Here is a 6,905-nt window from a genome sequence, read left to right as displayed (position 1 = left end):
ATATACATTGCACTCACACAAGCCTCAACTGAAGACGGCTAACGTAATGAACCCTTTGCATTTTACTTGTGTTTCCATTTGATTCCTCTCAACTTCAGCAAGTGGAATAGTTACGTTATGCCGGGGCCTGCACTTTGTGCTAGTACAGGAGAGTCAGCAATATTGTATTACGTTTTTAATAACGTCATGTTTACGTGACAGCTACAGTGTGATTGTTTTTGAACAGATCTTCAAGACAGGAAGAGGATAACCGAATAAAAAATAGCGGATGCTATTTAAAAAGGCTTACAATTGTTCACTCTTCATAACGAATAAAGGTGTAAGAAAGGCGGTTATGCTAGTTAATGTTCCCCTGCTAAACAACATTAGCTGACAGATTTTTTATTTTGCTTGTTGACAAAACGATCTTTGGTGTGGTCGTGATAAATAGGACACTCCATGTTGCAATCCCTTTCACTTATCCACCTACCTTAAAAACAGAAATTCGAACAAAGACGATTTAACAACTTTTTACAACCGGCCGCGGTGGCCGAGCGGTTCTAGGTGCTTCAGTCCGGAACCGCGCGACTGCTACAGTCGCAGGTTCGAATCCTGACTCGGGCATGGATGTGTGTGATGTCCTTAGGTTAGTTAGATTTAACTAGTTCTAAGTTCTAGGGGACTGATGATCTCAGATGTTATGTCCCATGGTGCTCAGAGCAATTTGAACCATTTTTGAACCTTTCACAATGATATTAAAATCTTGGAGGTGACATTTCGTGAAGTTGTACTTTTCTAGTCAATTTCCATGCCACACCGAGGCATCATACACTAGTTGTCCACCAGCTCTTGATCCTTCTTCTATAGCACGCCATAAGACACATAGCGATAATCACTGAATTAAAGATAGCAGTTATTACAGTGTTTCTGTCGTCTCAGCCACTTGAAGTCATAGCATCGATCTATTCTATCGCTTGAGCCTTGTCCCGCAGTTATGCAGGGTCAGCCATCGTTAACCGGATTTGGCTGTTAATGTGTTTTTAAGGGGTGGCCGGATGCCCTTCCTGCCGCCACCTCGTACCCCCCGGGACGGAATTAGTGTACCCCAACTGTCTGCGTCGAGTGTAATCCATAGAATAGTGCGAACGTGTTCAGATGTCTGCGAGCCGTGTAACTGAGGCGGAACATGGGGAACAGCCCGGTATTCACTTAGTGGGATGTGGAAAACCGCCTAAAAACCACATCCAGCTGGCCGGCACATCGGCCCTCGTCGTTAATCCGCTGGGCGGATTCGATCCGGGGCCGGCGCGCCTAACCGAGTCCAGGAAGCAGCGCGTTTGCGCTCTCGGCTACCCTGCCGGGTCCATGAAGTTACAGCATATAACCACGATATTACAAGCCTGCTAGCGGGAGTCTCAGTGATGAAAAAATGTGCAGGCGCTAAGTAAACAAAATGAAGTGCATTTCATCGACGTCCGATAATAGGAGAAAACTCATGGAAATGATGCAAGCACTAGACCTCTCACTGATTGCCGGGTCAATCATCTGCAATTAACACCTTGCTTGTTGGGGAACAATAATCACAGGAGGAAATCATATTACCGACCAACGTATGGAAATCAAAAACAGCCATCCACTGTTTTTATTTACTTGTTTACTAATAATATCCCTATGTCTGCCCTTTTTAGAATTAAGAATTTTTTTGTGATTTTGCAAAATAACTCAAGACACATGCTGGAATGTTTCATGTAATTGATACTATACGTGGTGAATATTAGAAAAACCGACAAACTGCAGGGCCGGACTCCTGACTGGGAATGGAGGAGAAAATGTTCGATGAAGATGTGTCCCGAAATGGACGGTCTGCATGCAACGACAACAAATCGTCCCGCAACACAGTACACAGCTGCATTGCGTCCACGTCACAACAGATGTTGAGGACTGACTCCATGAGACTGCAGGTGGTTCAAATGGCTCTGAGCACTATGGGACTCAACTGCTGAGGTCATTAGTCCCCTAGAACTTAGAACTAGTTAAACCTAACTAACCCAAGGACATCACAAACATCCATGCCCGAGGCAGGATTCGAACCCGCGACCGTAGCGGTCTTGCGGTTCCAGACTGCAGCGCCTTTAACCGCACGGCCACTTCGGCCGGCAACTGCAGGTGATAGAGATAGTATCGGTTGCCGTGCAGGATATACATGATCGTACTTTGATTACGCCACGTTGGCGGGCCGCTTGCCTGGAACTTGTACTGGAGTTCGTCTCACTATCCTGTAGAACTCGGTCCTCCAATTCTGATGTACGCACAGTCAGCTGCCTCGCCGCACGTTCGTCTGTCTGAAAGAGCCCATCATCACACAAACGTCCAAAAAGGGCTTGAAATCTTGTGTGTAGTGGTTGGTGTCTGTGAGGGTATTAGTTTTGGTATGACCGTGCTGTCTCTCGACCGTTTTCATCACCTTGACCGTACACAAACACCATCTCGCCTTGTTACAGACATGAGTACTGGATCATACTGCTGCTTGCAGTACGCTGTGTCAATCACACAGCATCCAACATCCAAGGAACACAGAGCACGTGGCCATAGGAAGTCATTCTTCAGCGCCATCTACCGTGATAACGATGGATTTCCGGACACATCTTCATAGGACCTTTTTCGTCCAGTTCCAGTCAGGAATTTGTCCCTGCAGTTTTTCAGTTGTCTTAACATTCACCCTGTCTAATAACTACGCTCTAAGAATTCTGTCTGAAGTGATGGTAATTAGTATAACGGCACGTGGTTATTTGTGGATAAAAGATGTTTGTTTACTTATTTATTACTGCACGCTTTTTTAATGTATAGTTTATGACAAAGCAAAACAAAATAGACCCTCATTTCATCAATCCTAAGGGCCCGGGTTCCATTCCCGGCTCGGTCGGAGATTTTCTCCGCTCAAGGACTGGGTGTTGTGTTGTCCTAATCATCATCATTTCATCCCCATCGACGCGCAAGTCGCTGAAGTGGCGTCAAATCGAAAGACTTGCACAAGGCGAACGGTCTACCCGACGGGAGGCCCTCGTCACACGACTTTACTATTATTATCATTAGTTATCATTAGAATTAGGCCAAGCACCTAAAAACTGAGAAAAGGCGATCTGTCGGGTAGGAAGGGACGGTTGTTGTTATAAATGCTGGTTCGCCAGATGCAGCACACTGTGGCAAATGTCAACAGTTCAGTTTGGAGGTGTGTCTGCTATCGCCCTGCGGCAGTTATTGTTACGAAGAGTTGTGTGAAGAGCATGCAAGTATTAAGGCGTACAAAGAAATGAGCTTGTCTAATTGCCAGATTGCTAAGAAATTAGGGCGTTCCAGTTGTGTTATTGTTAATTGCGTCAGATTGGGTGCACAGTATAGCAAATTCGACTGGACACGAAATTTATTAGCGTCAGATACGCGATACATTCTGCCTAAAGCAAAAGTCAACAGCTTTTGCTCCTCTCAAATCATGGATACTTTGCAGTTATCATGAGTTCCGGACTCGTTAGAGAAATTCTGGTTCAAGACCCGAATGTGGCATTCAAGAAACGGCCCAGTAAGCCACCTTTAAACAATGCACATAAGGAGGATCAACTGAAATCCGTAGAAGAACACGAGCCGTGGACCTTGGAATGCTACAAAGTAATTTTCAATGATGAGAAGAAGTTTAATTTGAATGAGCAGATGGTTTCCAGTATTGCTGGATTGATCTCCGTACAGTAGCACATGTTCGGATGAGTATAATTTTTGGATGTGGCATCGTTATGATCTGTGCAAGATTTTGTGCTAAAGGCACACCCAACATAGCATGGCTGACCCTAAAATTAAGTCCGATGATTATACAGGAATGTTGCAAATTGATTCATATTTATGAGGAATACGTGGATAAAAATGTACTATTCCAACACGATAACGCTGAGATTCACAGGTCTGCTATGACAAAGTCGTAGTTTCCAAATAAAGGAACTCCACTTCTAATTGGCCATCGAGAAGGCTAGATTTAAATTCCACGGAGAATCAATGGGGGATCCTACCACGACGTGATTATCGCGATGGACGACAGTTTGAGACTGTGGCCGAGCTGAAAACCGCAGTTATAATGGAGTGGACCTCAATCTCGGAAGAAGAGATCACTGCTCTTATATAATCAATCCCTAAGAGGATTTTCGCTGTTATTACGAACAATGGAGGTTCGACTGAACGCTAGATCATAGTTGTGATCTGTTTACCGTACTCATTAGGTTGTTCTGACATGAATTCGTAAGAGCCTTTATACAAGTTTCGACCCCGAAGTTTGTCTTTTTTCTTTAAATTTCTTAAGTACCAATGCTAATGGTAAAATGAGAGTGTATCTTGTTTTGCTTTATTGTAAATTGTACGGAAAAAATGCGTGCAATACCATATACATAAATAAACATGTTCTTTTCACAAATAACCACATGCCTTTATACTAATTTCCACCACAGTTCATATTTTTTTCTTTACAGTGGAAATGTTCTTGTAGCTCACAACGTCTTAATTAATTAATTTCTTATCTTCCAACAGTCCTTATGGCTAATTACGTATCGCAGAAAAGAGCTGTTGCGGTAATGAAAATTTTATTCAAGTAATACTTCTTTATTTATTTTAACGAACGACCCAAACCATGCGCAAGAGCCCTAATATTATGAATTAATAAACTTGATGGTCCACATTTTCGCATCACGTCAACATGAATACTGCACTTCCCTTGGTACTATAGCTGCCCTCATGAATCCAGAATGAACTTTCTCTGCTACACAATGAGTGTCCCTTCTCATTCCAGCGAGCTTGGTTGGTCATAATTCAGGCCGTCACAGTAGGTCGCAGATAACGGCTTGTGGGAGCACAGAGGTTGTGACTCGTGATACACCACAGGGGTATTCAGGTTCGTTATAATTTTGAGATGTTTATTTTTAGTCACGATTTAATGATTCAAATTCACTTCTCTGTTTTTTATTCATTTATATCATTGATATCTACCTCCGTATATGACTTTTGAACATGTCTGTTTGCCATACGAAAGCCATGGTTCGATTCGTGCAACTGAGAATAATTTTTTTCTTGGTGAGAAAACTGGAATAGAATAAACTCAGCTTCGTGAGAATAACTGCAAACCTATTGAAATAAAGAGAAGTGGTTTTGTTTATAGAAAGTCAACATTAATGACAGAAAAAGTAGGTCACTGTTATGTGTAACTGAAGAGATAGATACGCTCTTGGTAGGGGCAGTGGCCTTCCCAGTAAGGACACAGCAATTTTAGTAGGCTTAGAATTTGTTTCCTATCTAGCGGCATAGTTCAGCGAGGGTGGTGTAGGTCGAAATTTCTCCTCTCAGTTTCTTACATTAGTTACGTTTGTAGAGTCAATTTAAATCCATTTTACATTCATTAAACAATTTAATTAGTGCATTAGCTGACTACGTAGTGAGTGTTTTTTAATTCTGGTCCACTGATGTATAAGCCTTCTCAAGAAACAGAAGACACATGGCACTGAAAAGACTTATGCAATATCTAGAAAGTGTTAATCGAAGAACTGCAGTCTGTATAAAAATCATTACTGTATCAGGAGCCACTGCGAGCAAGTGTGATTCAAATGGTTCAAATGGCTCTGAGCACTATGGGACTCAACTGCTGTGGTCATAAGTCCCCTAGAACTTAGAACTACTTAAACCTAACTAACCTAAGGACATCACACACATCCATGCCCGAGGCAGGATTCGAACCTGCGACCGTAGCGGTCGTGCGGTTCCAGACTGTAGCGCCTTTAACCGCTCGGCCACTCAGGCTGGCAAGTGTGATTTGGGCATCAACCGTTTCGCATTATATAATCATTTCTATTAAAAGGAAGGTCAGCGTTGGTCGCAATATTGATGTTTTATTGATAGCAGAATCGATTTTCGATCACATAGTGATCATCTTCGGTGCTGTACACATTAAACTCAGACACTGGTATTAAGTTACCGATATCTTGATACAAGTGTCTGAGTTTAATGTGTACAGCACCGAAGATGATCACTATGTGATCGAAAATCGATTCTCCTATCAATATTACGACCAACGCTGACCTTACTTTTAATTTAACATATATGGTCGTTGTGCACACAGAACTCCATGGAGTCACCAATCAATAATCAGTTCTGCAACAACAGCAAAAAACAGCAGCAAATTCAACCGCCTCATGACAAACACTCAGAGCAGAAATAGTTTAGCTAATAGTCAGTAGAATGACCATGCCCATCAGCAAACCTTCATAGCTGCTGCAGTGTGTGATGACAAGAACACTCTCAAACAAAGCAATAAATACGGGAATGCGCAAGAATATGGAAACATTAAAAACATAACACATTACCAGGCCTAATGCTTTGTAGGAAAACGGTTGGTATTCAAAACAGCTTCCAGTGGTCTCTCAATGAATAAATACAGGTCCTATATGGTTTCCAAGGGAATCTTATACCATTTTTCCTGTAAAGTACTGACAAGTTCAGATAACGATGATGGAGGTGGATAGCGATCGCGCACCCTTCTCTCCACAGTACACCTCTAAAGCTCTCTAATATTTGGGCCGGGGGACTGTGGCTGCCAGGAGAGATGGAACGATTCATCCTTGCGATTCCAAAACCAGTACTGGACGATGATGGTTAAGTGATCAGCGGCCCTCTCGTTTTGGAACACAGTATCACCACTGGGGAACAAACATTGTACCATGGGATGGACGTTAACACAAGAAATGGTGACATACACTACTGGCCATTAAAACTGCTACACCACGAAGATGACGTACTACAGACGCGAAATTTAACCGACAGGAAGAAGATGCTGTGATATGCAAATGATTAGCTTTTCACAGCATTCACACAAGGTTGGCGCCGGTGGCGGCCACCTACAA

At 42.8% G+C, this 6,905-nt stretch overlaps 1 non-coding gene across 1 annotated transcript; it reads right to left on the bottom strand.

Annotated features, from left to right (window-relative positions):
* Window positions 1-5,721: 5,721 nt before the first annotated feature.
* On the bottom strand, window positions 5,722-5,805 carry Trnas-gga (transfer RNA serine (anticodon GGA)). The gene is given in 2 exon segments: window positions 5,722-5,756; window positions 5,766-5,805. It is a non-coding gene; the product is annotated as a tRNA-Ser (tRNA).
* Between the last annotated feature and the right edge of the window lie 1,100 nt (window positions 5,806-6,905).

The sequence above is a fragment of the Schistocerca cancellata genome, chromosome 4 (assembly GCF_023864275.1).
Source record: "Schistocerca cancellata isolate TAMUIC-IGC-003103 chromosome 4, iqSchCanc2.1, whole genome shotgun sequence".
Lineage (NCBI taxonomy): Eukaryota > Metazoa > Arthropoda > Insecta > Orthoptera > Acrididae > Schistocerca > Schistocerca cancellata.
The sequence above is the reverse complement of the archived record's forward strand: the minus strand, read 5'-3'. Positions and strand labels throughout refer to the sequence as shown.